The 19,096-nt window shown below is 40.2% G+C and overlaps 1 protein-coding gene across 10 annotated transcripts in view; it reads right to left on the minus strand.

The window, feature by feature from the left end:
* The window catches only part of LOC137327994 (leucine-rich repeat-containing protein 4C-like), a 542,247-nt gene that overhangs the window by 98,278 nt on the left and 424,873 nt on the right, over positions 1 to 19,096 (minus strand). Inside the window, exon 1 of one of the 10 annotated variants that reach the window (XM_067994043.1) lies at positions 16,064 to 17,147. The exons of the other annotated variants lie outside the window; for them this stretch is intronic. The gene's annotated coding sequence lies outside the window, so the exon portion shown is untranslated. Of the gene's footprint in view, positions 1 to 16,063; positions 17,148 to 19,096 lie in introns of those variants that run through there. 10 annotated transcript variants of the gene reach the window in all.

The following is a 19,096-nucleotide window of genomic DNA, read 5'->3' on the forward strand; positions in this document are numbered from 1 at the left end:
GGTCACAAAACAGATAGTAAGGGCTACAAAAAAAAAGTATGAAAAGAAACTGTCAAGGGATATCAAAACCAATACGAAGAACTTTTAGAGTTACATTAGGAAAAAGAGGGTGGTCAGGAGCAGTGTTGGCCCCTTAAAAACTGAAAGTGGGGATATTGTCATTGACAATGGGGAAATGGCAGACATGTTGAACAATTACTTTGCGTCAGTATTTACAGTAGAAAAAGAGGATAGCATGCCGGAAATCCCAAGAAAACTAATATTGAATCGGGGACAGGGACTCGATAAAATTAACATAAGTAAAGCAACAGGAATGAAGAAAATAATAGCACTAAAGAGTGACAAAATCCCCAGGACCAGATGGTTTCCATCCCAGGGTTTTAAAGGAAGGTGGTGAGCACATTGCAGATGCCCTAACTATAATCTGTCAAAGTTCTCTAGATTCAGGAACTGTCCTCTGGATTGGAAAATTGCACATCACTCCGCTTTTTAAGAAAGGAGAGAGAGGGAAACCGGGGAATTATAGACCAGTTAGCCTAACATCTGTTGTGGGGAAATTGCTGGAGTCTATAATTAAGGATAGGGTGACTGAACACCTCGAGAATTTTCAGTTAATCAGAGAGAGCCAGCATGGATTTGTGAAAGGTAGGTCATGCCTGACAAACCTGATTGAATTTTTTGAAGGGGTGACTAGAGTAGTGGACAGGGGAATGTCAATGGATGTTATTTATATGGACTTCCAGAAGGAATTTGATAAGGTCCCACATAAGAGACTGTTAGCTAAGAGAGAAACCCATGGAATCGAGGGAAAAGTACGGACTTGGTTAGGAAGTTGGCTGAGCGAAAGACGACAGAGAGTAGGGATAATGGGAAGGTACTCACACTGGCAGGATGTGACTAGTGGAGTCCCGCAGGGATCTGTCTTGGGGCCTCAATTATTCACAATATTTATTAACGACTTAGATGAAGGCATAGAACGTCTCATATCTAAGTTTGCCGATGACACAAAGATTGGTGGCATTGTAAGCAGTGTAGATGAGAACATAAAATTACAAAGCGATATTGATAGATTAGGTGAATGGGCAAAACTGTGGCAAATGGAATTCAATGTAGACAAATGTGAGGTCATCCACTTTGGATCAAAAAAGGATAGAACAGGGTACTTTCTAAATGGTAAAAAGTTAAAAACAGTGGATGTCCAAAGGGACCTTGGGGTTCAGGTACATCGATCATTGAAGTGTCATGAACAGGTGCAGAAAATAATCAATAAGGCTAATGGAATGCTGGCCTTTATATCTAGAGGACTGGAGTACAAGGGGGCAGAAGTTATGCTGCAGCTATACAAAACCCTGGTTAGACCGCACCTGGAGTACTATGAGCAGTTCTGGGCGCCGCACCTTCGGAAGGACATATTGGCTTTGGAGGGAGTGCAGTGTAGGTTTACTGGAATGATACCCGGACTTCAAGGGTTAAGTTACGAGGAGAGACTACACAAATTGGGGTTGTATTCTCTGGAGTTTCGAATGTTAAGGGGCGATCTGATCGAAGTTTTTAAGATATTAAGGGGAACGGATAGGGTGGATAGAGAGAAACTATTTCCGCTGGTTGGGGATTTTAGGAGTAGGGGGCACAGTCTAAAAATTAGAGCCAGACCTTTCAGGAGCGAGATTAGAAAACATTTCTACACACAAAGGGTGGTAGAAGTTTGGAACTCTCTTCCGCAAAAGGCAATTGATGCTAGCTCAATTGCTAAATTTAAATCTGAGATAGATAGCTTTTTGGCAATCAAAGGTATTAAGGGATATGGGCCAAAGGCGGGTATATGGAGTTAGATCACAGATCAGCTATGATCTTATCAAATGGCAGAGCAGGCATGAGGGGCTGAATGGCCTACTCCTGTTCCTATGTTTCTATGGTCTTGAAAAAGGAGAGAGTGTAAAGTAATGAACGGTTTAGGGAATGAATTCCGGAGTTGACGTTCAAGACGGCTGAAGGCACAGTTGCCAATGGTGAAGTGAAGGGAATGGGGGGTGCACAAGAGGCCAGAGTTGGATGAAAACAGAGTTTTCGGAGGGCTGTAATACTGGGAGAGGTTACAGAGATAAGGAGAGGCAAGGCCATAAAGGGATGTGAACATAAGGGTGTGTCCCCCAAGAAGTAGATGCAGTCTGGTCAAACTCATTTCACAGAAGTTTATACAGCTACAAGAGTGGAGAAGACATCCATGTAGATGGAACCTAAAGCTGGGTGAAAAATTGGGCCATGTATTCAAAATTGTTTTGACAAGAACTAAGCTTAGCTTCCAAGATATCTCAATGGTACTGAGACAGAAATGACATTGCTTTTCCTCATACAAAAGGATTTCTTTTGTAGTCTTCTGAAAAACAGATTGGAAGCAACAATATAAATTTTAAAAAACTGCAAGTTTAGTAAACTGACTGACAAAATGTTTTCTTCATATGGTCATCAGAAATATCTGGCTTGAATACCTAATATTTGTGCGCACAAAGTGTCCAATAGACACTACCCTGAACATCACAAGCCTGCAAATCAACTGATATATTTACTGAAATATTGTGCTTGAAAAGTTTCAAAGATGCAATCTTTACATAGAAGCTGCTCTACAAAATTTCCCCTTTAAATGCTTCAAAAATCATTTCAAAATTGTGACAGACTTACAATCTTTTACAATCTGGACCATAGTATCAGTATTGATAATAGCGTAGGCTGTTCTAAGCTATTGCTTTAATCATTCACCTCCTCATTCTCACCAACAGACAACAAATGCTCCAATACTGTAGCTATAAATTCAATTGCAGCATTTAATCTTGCTAGAGTAGGGAACCAGAGGCTAATGTAGGAAAGCACGCAATCTGACCAAGGACATATATGAAGAAAGCAATCGTGTGAATTCATCTAAAACGTTAGCAGTCCTTTGGGTTTTCATACAGACAGTGGTGTTTATCAGCTACCAATCCTATTCCTTTCAATTTTGATCCTTAAATGGCTTCATAACATCTGTCTGGTATGGTGAAATCTGTCTGCAACTTTCTTAGTCCCAGAGGTGTTTATCCTAATATAGATATTCAACTGTAATTTATATATTACTGGAATGGAGATTTGGTGGTCAATATAACTGGGTAGGCAGTCTCTCGCACACTAAAATGTGGGTTCCACTATATAAAACCCATACTCTTGATCTTGATCCATATAAAAAATACATCAGGAGGGATTTTAACTCCCTCTGATCAGCAGAAAACGGTTGGTACGCGAGTTAAAATCAAACTATTGCACTTTTAACACCCTGTAGCTATCTTAACAATATAGGACCCCAAAGGCATTTTTACAGCCTATTGGGCAGAGGGTCTGCTGTGGACACCCTGCTCAGTAGAAGCTGTCGGACCAGAAGCAGAGTCCCTCCAAAGGCAAGTAAAGAAACTTTGTGGGGACCAGGAAGACCAGGAGTGCTACTGCCGCCCTCACAAAATTAGTTTGGGCTGTTGCCAACTCCGACCTCCTTTCTTCCATGTTCCCAAAACCCCCCAAACACCCCCCTCCTCAGACGACTTATCTTGCTTCCAAACCAGGCGACCTCCGGACTGCCCAATGTTGCGCCGGCCCAAATCCGGTGAGCGGCCTCTGGACACCCAATTGGGGTGGGCAGCTCCATTTACATGTGGCCCGGCTGTTAAGGTGGATCAGGCCTCCTGCTGCATCTCATGGATGGTCTGCCCACGTGTTCTGCCCTGGAGTTAAAATTACTCCTATTGACTTTGGTCCTGTGCTTAATTTTGAGCCTTTTATAGTATTATCATTTCACAGTGAGCATTTTGAAATGTTTTACTCTGTTAAAGACGCTATATAAATGCAAGTTTTTGTCATTGTATGGAAGAAATCATCTTCCCGCCCGCTGCTGGTCCTTCCGTACCCCTCCCTTAACAAAATTCTGCTGGCTCAGCTCTGCGGATGAGCTGCCAGGTTCACCCCTCACCTGTCTGTCAGTGCTCATTTGCCGATTTTATTTCAATGAGGCCCAACCAGTAACATGCTTTGGTCCTCCAGCGAGCTTCATTGGGTAAGTGGTGCAATCATGCAGCCTACTGACACTCCAATGAACAACATACACTCTAGTTTTTGAACAATTTGGATCAACTTCCTAATTAGATTTGCTCATACCTGGCGGTATTGTAACTGCCCTATGCTTTATTCACTCAAGCATAAAATGTAATTCCCGTGATTTATTTACCAGTGCACTGAGATTTCCAGATGGGGGATTGGGGGGGCGGGGGGGGGGGAAAGAGAGGGGGAAGTGGTCTAACCAGCGTTTTTTTCAAATAACATTATCATCTCTGATTTGTATTCAGTGCTATTACAACCCAATCACTTGCTTGCCTTTTCTGATCAGTGCTCTCTGTTCCACTCAATTTTAGTTCCTTGCTCCTATACTAACCATTTGATATTTGTCGACATTGAATAGATTTGCCACATAACAAACTGTTGTAACAGTGTTGATCCTTTCAGATTACATATCTCAACAAGACATTTTATGCAATTGATATGGCCTTTAATCCAATGGAATACGTAGAATTTAGAACCAGCCATGCCAGTCCACAGCTTGTTTCATATTCTTTTATTACTGTCATCATGAATTGTCCTCCTTTACACCACACATGTGTACAAAAACAAAAGTATATTCCAGATTACATATTTTAAAATGTGAATCACATGAACGACCTAGGGTGAAAATAACAACATATTGGAACTCAGCTCTTCTGAAATTTTGGCGCAGGACTGAAAACTAACTCCATTACTACAGGGTAATTACAAAGGAATTGGGAACCTAGCATATATCATTTACACAGTTCTGAGTGGTAGATCATAAATGGCACCAACCTAACGTCAGGGTCCAGATTGTTCATGAAATGCTTATGTTTTGCTGCCATGTGTCTTACTTCTTATTCACACTTGTCTGCAAGTATACTTTAATGGAGAAATACTTGCAGAATACTCTGCCTCTCCATATGTTTAGTCATGCGGGTTCTTCCATGGAAAGTACACTCCTTTACATGACTGGATGTAATAATTACACTATCCACCATGTGTTAAAAGAATGAACATATGTTATAATTAAAACTTCATACAAGTTAGATTAGTCCTCAACTGTCGAGAAGGTTTCTCAGTCAATATTATACTACATTATTTCAATGCAGTAAAAATATAAAACAAATATATGGGGTGATTTTTCAAATATGCACGGGCAGTGAAAAACCTTGGCCAATGCAGGTCAGAAAATCCCTGCAATTTTCTGAAATGTGCTGACAGCAGGTGAGGTCTACAGCTGCTTATGTGAACTTGGAAAGTTACTCCCATAAGCCTGACTTAATATTAATGAATAGACTTATTTTACCTTTGTCAGATAATTGAAAATTATCAACAAAAGGTTAACAGATTAGAAACTTAAACACCCAATACTAATTAAAGTAATTCCATATGCGAGTTGCAAACACTGTGGTGTGGGGCCTAAATCTATTAAGCCAATTACAATCCCCATGGGGAGGCTTGAATTATTTTAACCCCTTATTTATTCCCCACACCTCTTTTATTACATTGGAATCAGCAAGGCAGCAGCAAATTACCTCAAATCTTTCCTGTATTGCGTAAATTCCTAATTATCATCATTCTGCATTCAGACCCAAGAAGAACTGTATTGGATCTTAAGTCACTGCTACAAAATCAATTCCTACTCACAGAATTACCAATAATTCTCATGCCTCTCCTTGAAATACTTATGCAGATACTTTTACAGTGTGGGTAAGAGATTTGGTTAGGGAATTGATGACCTGGTGACTGGCAATCCTTTGAGCCCACTCATGCATAGGTTTTGCCTCATGCTGTTTCATAATTAGCTTTTGTTCATAAGTGGCAGATCTAGTCAAAAAGTAACACTCAAATCTTATCTGTAGAGAATTGAAACTCCTCCTCAGACATCTTATATTTAAATTAACATAGTCAGGAACCAAATCTTTCATTGCCTGGTTTTACCTGGACAGGTCTACAATCAAGGGAGATAGTAATTAAAATGGTATTAAAAATAAACCTTGAGCTATTCAGAAAAAAACAGTTAATGCAGTGTTACTAATGTATTGCACTTTCTTACGTTGCCACAGTTGTAACTGGGTCCCTGGCATCTTTGAACATAACTTTTGTGATTTGGCTTCTGCATTATTGATCCAGAACTACTACTTAATCCAGAATTCTGTAGTCCATGTTCTTTCCCACACATAAATCTGGCACACCCATCACCATTGCTCATCCCAAGCTCAACTGGTTCCTTGTCCCCCATCAAATTAACTTCAAGATACTTGTCTTGATTTTTAAATCTTTCCATAGAGTCGCTCCACTCTTCCACTTATGGTTACTGCTTGTTCCTCAATCCAACAGTCACAATGGTCTTGCCACTTGGGATTCCCTCCCAAAACCACTTCAGCTTACTTCTTCTCTCTCTGCCTTCAAAAGTCCTTCTGTTTGACTGCACCTTTGGGTCTCCCCCGTACCCCTGACAAATTTCCTTTTTCTTTTCAGTATGCTTATCTTCCTCTTGTTGAGTATGCAAAGATGTATCTTTATTGCAAGACAAATGATAGTTATTGGTGTTAGCGGAGTTGGATAATTTTTCAGTTGTTTTTATTCATTGTTAAATAATATTTACAAATAGCGATTATTAGTAACTAATTCTATTAAGTTATAACAGACCAAAGTCAAGGAGCAACCCCATCCTTTCTCATTGACAGCCAAAATATGGATCCATTTCTGTTTGTTTAATTCCTACTGAGCTGCTTTAACTACATGGCCTGGTTTCATTGCACACCTTTTCAAAAGAAAATGTTCCAACAGAAGTAGTGATCCCCAATGTTCCTCGCCACCATCATAAAAACATATACCAACATTGGCAAGGTTGCACATTAAATCTAACAGTATAGAGGAGCCTATTTCCTCTGTTCCTCATTATCTCAGCATTGCAGAAAAACTGGGCTGCCGATAACACTGACCCCTTTGGCCACACAACAGGTGATGGCTGCAATATTTCACTGAACCTCTTACATGTATTTGTATGAAGTAGAACTGTGACATTCTGATATCTTGTTTTTGATATCCATCTATTAAGTGGAAGTCACTAGTATACTTATTTGGTAATGTCAGAAGAATGTTCTTCGTTTCTGAGAAACTTATATGTTTTTAATCACAGATTCTAAAAAATACATCAAATTTGCACTTTTCCAGCATGTGCTATGTCAGGATCACGTTAAAAGAATTAATCAAAAACATTTTTTTTTGGTGTGTTTTCATTCATATGCTTGGCATTTGGAGGGTTCTTCAATATTCTTCTGGATGTCCAAAAGCTTTTTATCCATTATTGAAAAATTATCAAGAAACCCTAGAGAAAGTGGCTGGCTCATTTGGCAGACTATACTGCATCTCTCTAAGTGGATGACAAGTCTTCACAGTTGGAACCCATCAATCAACTCTGAGTTTCTCCAGAGTTGACATCTTAGTGCAAAATTTTCAGGACCTCCTGAAGGCTCCTCAGAAGCAAGGATGATCTTTCATCTTCACTACCTGTCCAGGGAACAAAACTAAGTCCTTTATCTTTTCATTCAAACTGAGCCATGAAAGTCAACTTCTTAATTTCTAGGATTTTTAAAAAATTTGTTCATGGGATGTGGGCATCGCTGGCAAGACCAGCATTTATTGCCCATCCCTAATTGCTCGAGAAGGTGGTCGTGAGCCACCTTCTTGAACCGCTGCAGTCAGTGTGTGAAGGTTCTCCCACAGTGCTGTTAGGAAGGGTGTTCAAGGATTTTGACCCAGCGACAATGAGGGAACGGCGATATATTTCCAAGTCGAGATGGTGTGTGACTTGGAGGGGAACGTGCAGGTGGTGTTGTTCACATGTACCTGCTGCTCTTGTCCTTCTAGGTGGTAGAGGTCGTTTGGGAGGTGCTGTCAAAGAAGCCTTGGCGAGTTGCTGCAGTGCATCCTATGGATGGTACACACTGCGCCAGTGGTGAAGGGAGTGAACGTTTAGGGTGGTGGATGGGGTGCCAATCAAGCGGACTGCTTTGTCCTGGGTGGTGTCGAGCTTCTTGAGTGTTGTTGGAGCTGCACTCATCCAGGCAAGTGGAGAGTATTCCATCACACTCCTGACTTGTGCCTTGCAGATGGCGGAAAGGCTTTGGGGAGTCAGGAGGTGAGTCACTCGTCGTAGAATACCCAGCCTCTGATCTGCTCTTGTAGCCACTATTTATATGGCTGGTCCAGTTGAGTTTCTGGTCAATAGTCAGCCCAAGGATGTTGATGGTGGGGGATTCGGCGATGGTAATGCCGTTGAAGGTCAAGTGGAGGTAGTTAGACTCTCTCTTGTTGGAGATGGTCATTGCCTCCCACTTATCAGCCCAAGCCTGGATGTTGTCCAGGTCTTGCTGCATGCGGGCTCGGACTGCTTCATTATTTGAGGGGTTGCGAATGAAACTGAATCATCAGCGAACATCCCCATTTCTGACCTTATGATGGAGGGAAGGTCATTGATGAAGCAGCTGAAGATGGTTGGGCCGAGGACACTGCCCTGAGGAACTCCTGCAGCAATGCATTGGGGCTGAGATGATTGGTCTCCAACAACCACTACCATCTTCCATTGTGCTAGGTATGACTCCAGCCACTGGAGAGTTTTCCCCTGATTCCCATTGACTTCAACTTTACAAGGGCTCCTTGGTGCCACACTCGGTCAAATGCTGCCTTGATGTCAAGGGAAGTCACTCTCACCTCACCTCTAGAATTAAGCTCTTTTGTCCATGTTTGGACCAAGGCTGTAATGAGGTCTGGAGCCGAGCGGTCCTGGCAGAACCCAAACTGAGCATCGGTGAGCAGGTGAGTAAGTGCCGCTTGATAGCATTGTCGACGACACCTTCCATCACTTTGCTGATGATTGAGAGTAGACTGATGGGGCAGCAATTGGCCAGATTGGATTTGTCCTGCTTTTTATGGACAGGACATACGTGGGCAATTTCCACATTGTCGGGTAGATGCCAGTGTTGTAGCTGCACTGGAACAGTTTAGCTAGAGGCGCAGCTACTTCTGGAGCACAAATCTTCAGCACCTACAGCCAGGATGTTGTCGGGGCCCATAGCCTTTGCTGGATCCAGTGAACTCAGCCGTTTATTGATATCACGTGGAGTTAATCGAATTGGCTGAAGACTGGCTTCTGTGATGGTGGGGATAGCAGAAGGAGGCCAAGATGGATCATCCACTCGGCACTTCTGGCTGAAGATGGTTGCAAACGCTTCAGCCTTGTCTTTTGCACTCATGTGTTGGACTCCGCCATCATTGAGGATGGGGATGTTTGCAGAGCCTCCTCCTCCCGTTAGTTGTTTAATTGTCCACCACTATTCACGACTGGATGTGGCAGGATTGCAGAGCTTTGATCTGATCCGTTGGTTGTGGAATCGCTTAGCTCTGTCTATAGCATGTTGCTTCCGCTGTTCAGCATGCATGTAGTCCTGAGTTATAGCTTCACCAGTTTGGCACCTCATTTTTAGGTACGCCTGGTGCTGCTCCTGGCATGCTCTTCTACACTCCTCATTGAACCAAGGTTGATCTCCTGGTTTGTTGGTAATGGTAGAGTGAGGAATATGCCGGGCCATGAGGTTACAGATCGTGCTGGAATACAATTCTGCTGCTCTGATGGCCCACAGCACCTCATGGATGCCAAGTTTTCAGCTGCTAGATCTGTTCTGAATCTATCCCATTTAGCACGGTGGCAGTGCCACACAACACGTTGGATGGTGTCCTCAGTGCGAAGACGGGACTTCGGCTCCACGAGGACTGTGCGGTGGTCACTCCTACTAATACGGTCATGGACAGATGCATTCGCGACAGGTAGATTGGTGAGGACGAGGTCAAGTAAGTTTTTCCCTCGTGTTGGCTCGCTCACCACCTGCCGCAGGCCCAGTCTGGCAGCTATGTCCTTCAGGACTCAGCCAGCTCGGTCAGTAGTGCTGTTACTGAGCCACTCTTGGTGATGAACATTGAAGTCCCCCACCCAGAATACATTCTGTGCCCTTGCTACCCTCAGTGCTTCCTCCAAGTGGTGTTCAACATGGAGGAGGGCTGATTCATCAGCTGAGGGAGGGCGGTAGGTGGTAATCAGCAGGAGGTTTCCTTGCCCATGTTTGACCAGATGCCATGAGATTTCATGGGGTCCAGTGTCAATTTTGAGGACTCTCAGTGCCACTCCCTCCTGACTGCATATCACTGTACCGCCACCTCTGGTCGGTCTGTCCTGCCGGTGGGACAGGACATACCCAGGGATGGTGATGGAAGAGTCTGGGACGTTGGCTGAAAGGTATGATTCTGTGAGTATGCCTATGGCAGGCTGTTGCTTGACTAGTCTGTGGGACAGCTCTCCCAATTTTGGCACAAGTCCCCAGATGTTAGTGAGGAGGACATTGCAGGGTCGACTGGGCTTGGTTTGCCTTTGTCGTGTCCGGTGCCTAGTGGTCCGATGCCGGGTGGTCCGTCCGGTTTTATTCTTATTATGACTTTTTTTTTAAGCGAGATTGTACAACTGAGTGGCTTCCTAGGCCATTTCAGAGGGCAATTAAGAATCAACCACATTGCTGTGGGACTGGAGTCACATATAGGCCAGACCGGGTAATGACAACAGGTTTCCTTCCCTAAAGGACATTAGTGAACCAGATGGGTTTTTAACGACAATGCGGTAGTTTCATGGCCACCATTACTGATACTAGTATTCTACTAACATCACTTTCTTCATAACACTGTCTACTCCCAGTCTTGTGGACAATTTATCATTAGTTGTGCAAAGTTATCCAGGTCTCTTATCTTGGATTTGTTAAAGGATGACCCCCACATTTCAATTTATTATCTCAATTCCACTTTCTCCAGTCACAGTTTTGAATCATGTTTAAGATGCCCTACTTCAGATATTCGAGATCTACACCACATAATTCAAAGGCTGATTGTGCTCAGTGCTTATTATATTGAGACTTCATGGCATGCACCCTATGCTCAATGTAAAATGATGCAACTTCTGCCCTCAAAACAATCCCTTTCCGCGAAGGTTATTAATTTCAAGGATTATCTGTTACTCAAGACTAACCTCAGTAGTTCTTCATTGTACCCAAGCACCCAGACATCAAAAGATTCCTTCACTCTTCTTGGAACCATCAATTATGCTGTAACAAGGTCATAATGCTTATTCTGTACATAGTCCTAAGGATTTTTCTATTGTGCTTCAGCCTGTAGTGACTCTTCCACAACCATTGACACTCTTCTGGGTAATCTATTTCAATAATGTTTCAACAATATTCAAATAATATCTTTGGTGATTATTCAGTTTTACTCTGATTTTTCCTGTCTGAATCTTAACTGTTCCTTTGTCTAAGATCAATGAATGTCTCAAGTTTTCCATTTTAGCTGATGAGTAAAGTTTACTATAACATAAGATGAGTTTAAACTCTGGGGTTCAAAAACATTATATATAAATTTATCACAAGTCCACTGAGCTCAATTCTGGAGCTTTCTACTTTCTTTAGGCTGCATGAGCTCATTGGATCACTTCAAAACATGATATTGCATAATATCATGTTTTGGGATTTTTGACTGTTTCATCACAGAAGGAATTTCAAATACTTTACATTAAAATATTACTATTAAAGTTAAATTTTGTTCTCAGGGGCTTAAAGTCTGAACAGCAATGCAGAGAGATGTGATTTGGAAACCAAATGAAGTATCTATCCAGATTGCTTGAGACGAAGGAAATTCATTTAACAGCCCAGTGATCTTCCACACCTATTACTGTTCGGATAACCCTGTTCATTTGAGCTCAGTGGGGGTTAGTTGCCAGGGAACCTTCACCAGTTTAATTGCCAACCCCAGACAGGCAGAGAGTCAGAGGTCAAAGTGCCGACATTATGTCCAGGTAGGAAACACAAAGACAAGTATACAGAATAGTCTGGGGTAGCTTGGTAAAGTCATGGCAGGCAGCCTGACCTGGAGAGAGAAATATTTCTCATCTAGAGCTCAAAACTGGTCAGAATTAGAGGGATGATTAACCAGGAAGGTATTATTTAGCCTGCTAACAGGGAGTGTGTGCCATGTTTTGTTTTTTCTCTACATAATGTTTCCTACACTTTAATGAGACACAGTGAGGTGTGAATCATCAAATTACTTTACTTTACAGTCAGTCTCATTAAAGTGTTAATCAGTCTGCCTTTGAGGTGATTGGCGGAGTGCAAGTTGTCACACAAGCAGAATTATGGTATCCAGTTCATATAACTCAAGGCTTTCATTGTTATAGTCCTGAGACATGCTATCATGAGACTACATATTGCACAATAAAGATAAACTCATGATTGCAAGGAGCGCAGGATCTGCTTACAAGAGTGACAATTGACACTGATTCCAAGAGAATACCTGGAACAGAGTGAAAATCTGCAACAGATTCCTCCTCAATTATATCCCCTAGTCAAGAATAAGTATTTGCTTTTCATCACTCAAGCGGATTCTCCTTAGACAGAATAGTCCTAGTGTCACCAGTAGCCTTGGTTCCCATCTTTTCTTTGAACCTGCCCAATAAACATACACATAGTACAGGAGACTTCGTAAGAAAACAAATAGATTGTTATCCAGGAAGACTTTAAGTGCTGATGAATATACAATCTAATCTTCATTCATCCCCTGTTTTGACTCATCCCACAAATTATTTCAAAACGGGCAATACCAAGAAAAGTTGTAGTGCTTCATTTGAAAGAGCACATTCCATAACCTCAGCAAAAGAGTTTTCATATGAATAAGATATAACATTGTAGTGTTCAATATTTCTATTATAGTCCTGAAGGATCTCCATATCAAGCAGACATCTATTTACTTCAACAAGAATAAGAAATAATATTTCTCTAAATAATCTTGTCTTGAGTCCAAATCCTGAAATGTGGGATACTGTTGCTCAACTTTGTAGTAAGAACACCAACATAAAATCTCTTTGCCTCTTTATTTAATGCTAAAATCAAGGCTTTACACTTAAATCACCTATAATCTCAGGAATCGCATCAAGACATCATCACAATGAGTTCCCCAATAAGAGAAAGGGGGAATACCCAAAACATGTATCTCCCATTCTCCAGGTCATGCACACTAGAGAAGTTTCACAAGCATGCTGATTACAGCTAAGAGTTGAACTTATCTTCAAGGTTTACACAGCCATTCACAGTAAAATAAATCTCTCACTAAATTACATTCAAATTCTATTTTACAAACATATACTTTGCCACAATTTATAAAAGAACATTAAAAAAGGATTCATGTGCAGAATAATCAAAATAGAAAACATATTATGTCTAGGTTTGGTATAGAAAAATTACTGCGATCCTCAAAGTAAAAAAACGTGCCTTCGACGAACCTCAAAAGACTATCTGTTGGGTTACATCTTTTCAAATGGAGTTTTTTTTTAAACTTTCATTTACATTTAAATCAAATTACTTCACATGCAAATATATTTGACACCATCAAACGAAGGGTAGGAGGTATTTTAATCATTAAAAAAAACTAGAAGTCACTCAAAGTTCTAAAGAGAATTTAAAACAAAATAAATCAATTTTAAAGAATTCAAATTGAAACCAGCAGCTTCCATAATCTCAAGCTTTGGTGGTGGAATCCCTTAAATCTGAAGTTTTGATGCCATTAATGAGGATAGGATATTAATAGGACTACCAAATTACCCTGACAAAATTACGATGCTGTGGGTATTGTGTAATCAATCTGGAATTCACATTTGGACACTGCATAGAAATGGCCTAAATTTTTTTTTAAATTTGTACCTTACTTTGCATTGGCAGACCAATGAAGTCCAGAAATAGGTCACATATGTTACAGCAGTGAAGATCCACTGATGTTAGTATGCTCAGCATAATTTATGATAAGAGGGCAAATGCAATAAAGTCAAACAAGATTAACTCTATGAATATCATTAAATTAAATTGTACAATGCATTGTTCTAAGCCCGTGTGCAGAGTAACCATGAGTTAGGTTAATCAGTTTTGAAGCTTAAAAAACTTTTGGTTTTAATTACAAGTTTGAATGTGGTCCTCGAATTTCATTTAACAGGACTGAGAAAAAAAACAGTCACAGAGATAAATTCCACAACCAGCTTGCTCCCTCATGGCACCTCCAAGAATAATTAAGGAAAAAATGCTGATTAATAATATCCTTGTATTTCGATATTATTTTCATAATTTAATTCTATACATTTCTGCAAGATGATGCACATTGACCCTGAAGGGTTCATTAAGAATATATTACAAGGTGGTACTGCTCTCATTATTATAAATTAAAAATTGCTATCCTTATCAGACATATAGACTAAAAAAGGATTTGAGATCTTAAACACTCTGAATAATTAAGAAACACTGAATCCCTTTGGGAAATAAATGCAAAATAATCTTCAGCAGTAACAATATTTATAATATTACACAAGAGACTTGACTTTTTTAAAATGTTCAATAAATTCTAAAATTTCACAAATGTGTAACAAAATACAAATGTTTTTTGATTATTTATCATATTACTTGGTCTATAGCATATTGTAAGACTATCAAAAGATTTTTTTAAATTGAAGTGTCACAAATTGTAATAATAGCATTGGCATCTCATGTGCTAAACAACTGTTAAATATTAGTTATTGCCAAGTATTACATCAGGGTTCGATGAAGAGGGAAGGGAGGAGGTCCATGTGTAGCGTAAACGCCGGCATAGATCAGTTGGGTAGAATGGCCTGTTTCTGTGTAACTATGTACATTCATATCTAATCTTTCCTTTCTGCATAGATGTGGAGCTTAATATTTCCTAATAATACATTAATTTAGTTACAAATCACAGTTGATTACACACAAAATACCCCCTAACAAAGTGTGAATGCCATTCTCAATCTGTGGAACACTTTGAAAGTTGATTAAATCAAATATTTCTTAATGTGCAGTTAATACTATTAGTGCTGTTCTTTTTCTCATTACCAACATAATCCTAGAAATACAAGAGAATTATTTGTGGTTGAGACTTCGGACAGACTGAATACCTTTCTCTATGGCTGGTACATTCTTAATTAACCAGAGAGCATGTCCAATGCCAATTAAGTCCTTGTATTAATATTTCTTCTCAATAAGTCTTCCAGACTGATGTAGCATTTATCCAGTGTATAAATAAAGTGGAAGAAAATTCTTGATGACCACTCATATTTAATAAACGGATAGATGCCTGCATTGCCAATAGGATTGTTGTCAACAAATAATTTCAAGCGAGTACAAATATCGTTTCAAAAGTAAGTAAACTGAAAATATTCCAGTGTTAAGAGTGATAAAGAAACTCCTCGTTCTATTTTTGCTGCGAATACGCCGAACTGATCGGAAAATGCTGGAGGCTAAGTGCTGTCATGGTATTTTGGAACTCAACCGTTTATCGCAGTTCACCCTCCAAATACCTTACAATAATTCCTAGCACAGGAGGCTCATGTTTTAATTCTCTTCAGTACAAAAATGTGCCTACGCATATAAAACCTCCTAGATATTAGCAGTACTTCATTAAAAAAAAATCTGAATAACCCCGAGGCATCTTATTTTTTGTTGACTGGGAAGTCGAGGATTGCAAAGTATTTTATAGTCACGCTTTAAGGAATTACATAGCGCTTGTGTTGGAACACCGATAAGAGAGTTAAAGGCCGGCTTTAGGAAAGCCGGCGGTCTCATTATCTGCAGCTCATTAGGAAACTGCAGTAAACCAGCGGCTTCCCGGAGAGGAAAGGGTTAACCGCAGAAAGTAAATTCTTCCATTCCGACACCTTAGCTCTCAAACCCAAACGAAGCTCGAAAGCTTGGAAAAATAAAACTTATCTTTTTTTCCAATTCCCCTATGGGGGGAGGGGGGGAGAGAATGAATGAATGAATGAATGAATAAATAAATAAATTCAGAGACAGGAAAATCGAGCCGAACTCACAGATTCTTTTCCCTTGGTCCCGTTCCCGATCTTCTTTTAGTTCCCAGATTTTTCTCTCGCCTCAGCAAAAATGCACATCTGCAATTTCAAATCAATTTCCGCCATGGCATTTCCCCCCCAGAAATATCCAAAAGGCACGTTCTTCATTCACTCCGTCCTTTCCTTGCGATCACCACCTTCTCCGTTCAGCCTATTCTTTTTTTAAAAAAATAAAAATATTCCTTTCTTCTTTCCAAACTCAAAAGCGTCACCATTCAACTAGATTGTTTTTGCCACCCAATCAATCAGGATCTTTTAACGTGTCATCCGAGCCGCTCGTTTCTGAATCCCAACAAGCCTCTATTTTTTTAAAAAGATTATAAAAATGTTACTCCCATTATAACTTTTTCTCCTCCACCGATCTGATTATATTTTCCAATCACAAAGCAGTGCGGTAAGATTTTTTTTTCTTGCAGTTTTTTAATTCCTCCCTTCTTTCTCTCTATCATCTTCTATCAGTGATCAGATCGCCCACTGCTATCCTGAATTTCATCTTTTTTTTCCTTTTCCCGGTTCTTAAGCCTCCAGTAAACCACAGCTTTCAATCCCAACCCACTGCGGAGATGTTTATTCCCCCCTCTTGTTCAGCTGTAGAACAATCTAATCCCCGTCATTCCTCCTTTTTTTCATTCTCTCTATCTTGGCACCGATGGAGAGAACACAGCCTTAATCGCGATTCTATAGTTCCCTTTTTTTTCCACGCTTTAATCCTTCTACTTTTTTCCCCCCTCTCCCTTTGCAGCTCTTGTCTCACGGCATATGCTCCCAGACAACCATCTACAAGTTGATCTCTCCTCTGAACATAATCACTTTGGCTGACACCTTTAAAATGTCAATTAGTTTTCCGAGGAGGGGGGGGGGTGGAAAAAATCCCAAAGAGTTCCAGATCCAAATCTTCAACCCCTATAACCAGAAGGATCTGCGATCCTTGTCAAATGGAAGAAATTCCAGCCCAAAGATTTTCGATTTTTTAAATTAAAATCCTGGTTGATCTTCTGTGATCAGGTCTTAAGTCCTCATGCACTTGGCACAGCTGCCAGCTTTGCACTGCTTTTTCCGTTTCACTTTTTTTCTCTCTCCTTGTGATGAAAAAAAATGCAATTACCCAATTACCTCCCATCATCTTAGCACTGATTGGTCAATTGTATTAGCACTTGACGTCAGGCAAGGAGCTTTTTGGCTCACTAACAGCAAGCCACTACTGCCACCTTGCTGGGAATCTGAGCATGTCATTTCTGCAACAACAACAAAAAAGGATTTTCATTACCTGCTCGACGGGAAAGCTCCAAGTTTGTTGAAGTTCCTCGTTTTTTTTTTCAACGCAGTTTTAGACTGCAAGGATCGGTGGCATAAAAATCCTAGTTACTTTTCTCCCTCAGCTTCCAAGACTCTTATAGGCCATTTCTTATTGCTCAGCAGCACCTGATCTCATTTATTCGTAAGACAGAGGTGCAATCAAATATAAGGACCCGAGACAGGGAGCATCAGTGCAGTTGTGAGATTTGCAGCTGGAAGAAGGGGACATAATGCATTTGGAAAATAAAATGGGGACAAGCTGGAGGGCACATTCCACTCATTTCCCAGGCTACCAGATAAGTTACATTTAAAAACATAGATATGAATTTGAGTAAAATATTAGCAGTACGCTTGTGGGGAGGGTGGAGCAGAGGACGGAAGTATATCTAGAGCCGTAGGACAAAGCATACAGTTCAAAAAAAATATTTTTTTACTCCATTATTCTTCCTTTGACAGTTTATCTTTGCACCAAATGAAAGAATAAAACCTTAAATACAATTTTGTGTCCTTGTTAACGTGTAATTCTTTTCATGAAAGCATAAAAATATTTATTAGCACAGAGGTGTACAGACTTATGCATGAAATTGATTAGATCATTTCAAAATTTGGGAAATTTTTGCTTGCAGTGGCTGGCATGTTATGATGTCGGATAGGGAGGAGTTCAAGCTGCCTGTAGCATGATTCTAAAGTACTGAAGCAATGGGAAGGGGCTTCATGTGATGGTATTGTTGAGTGAGCCTATTCCATCCGAAGCTGATGTCAACGATCTCCCTCACTATCCAGTAATACTACTGCCAGTGTGCAAGATACTAAGGAAGAGCTGTCCTACCTAGATGTAGACATAGCGGACAGTAAAATGACAAGCTGGTAGAACGATTTCTTGTCACTGATACCAGGATCAGAGTTGTAATCTGTACGTCTATGTCAAGAAATCAGTTTTACAGCTTCTTCTGTTGCTGGCTTCAAATCAAACTATTGTGTTCAGGTGCAAGGTGAATAGGAAACATGCTGTGATTTATGAATTCCACATCCAAGGCAACTTCTGCTGAAAAATGTTAATTTCAGGAGCTAAGACAAAGGAAGAAACTTAAGATCTCATTTGGAACTTCAGAAAATCTAATGAAAGAAAAGGATATTTGACTTTATGCTCAGAACATTTGAAAATATTAAGGAGATGAAGGATTCACAACTGTAAACCAGAAAAGGAATGATTTTAGCAAAACAAAAGAATTGATGGGGCATGTAAATGAGTAAAGTTGTAAAGCCTTCATTTTTAGGGTTGTCATTTATCCATAGACTAAACCAGATAGATATACAATAATAATTTTGTCCATCTTGAAATCTGAATGCAGAACTGGTATGTAGCAGAGGATTTTTGGTTGTTACAGCCTTATTCTCTCAGAACTACATATTGTTCGTAGTGGATGAATCACTTTTTCTAATCTCTGACTGGTTGAAACACCTCACAAACACAGTAAAGGTTCCCATTCCCAGAACTGGACAATTCCTTTTGGTCCAATTTAAAGGTAGAAATCACCGTTAATGATATTAGCAGACAAACGCTAAGTACATTCATTTGACATTTCACTGTCTACTAACCACTAACAGACATTAAACCCATTTATTTTAAAGTTGTGTTGGAGTTGTAACTTTGCGTTATTTATTTTTTGATCTCTGGTAAATGAAGAGTTAAATGGT

This window comes from Heptranchias perlo, chromosome 12 (assembly GCF_035084215.1).
Source record: "Heptranchias perlo isolate sHepPer1 chromosome 12, sHepPer1.hap1, whole genome shotgun sequence".
NCBI lineage: Eukaryota > Metazoa > Chordata > Chondrichthyes > Hexanchiformes > Hexanchidae > Heptranchias > Heptranchias perlo.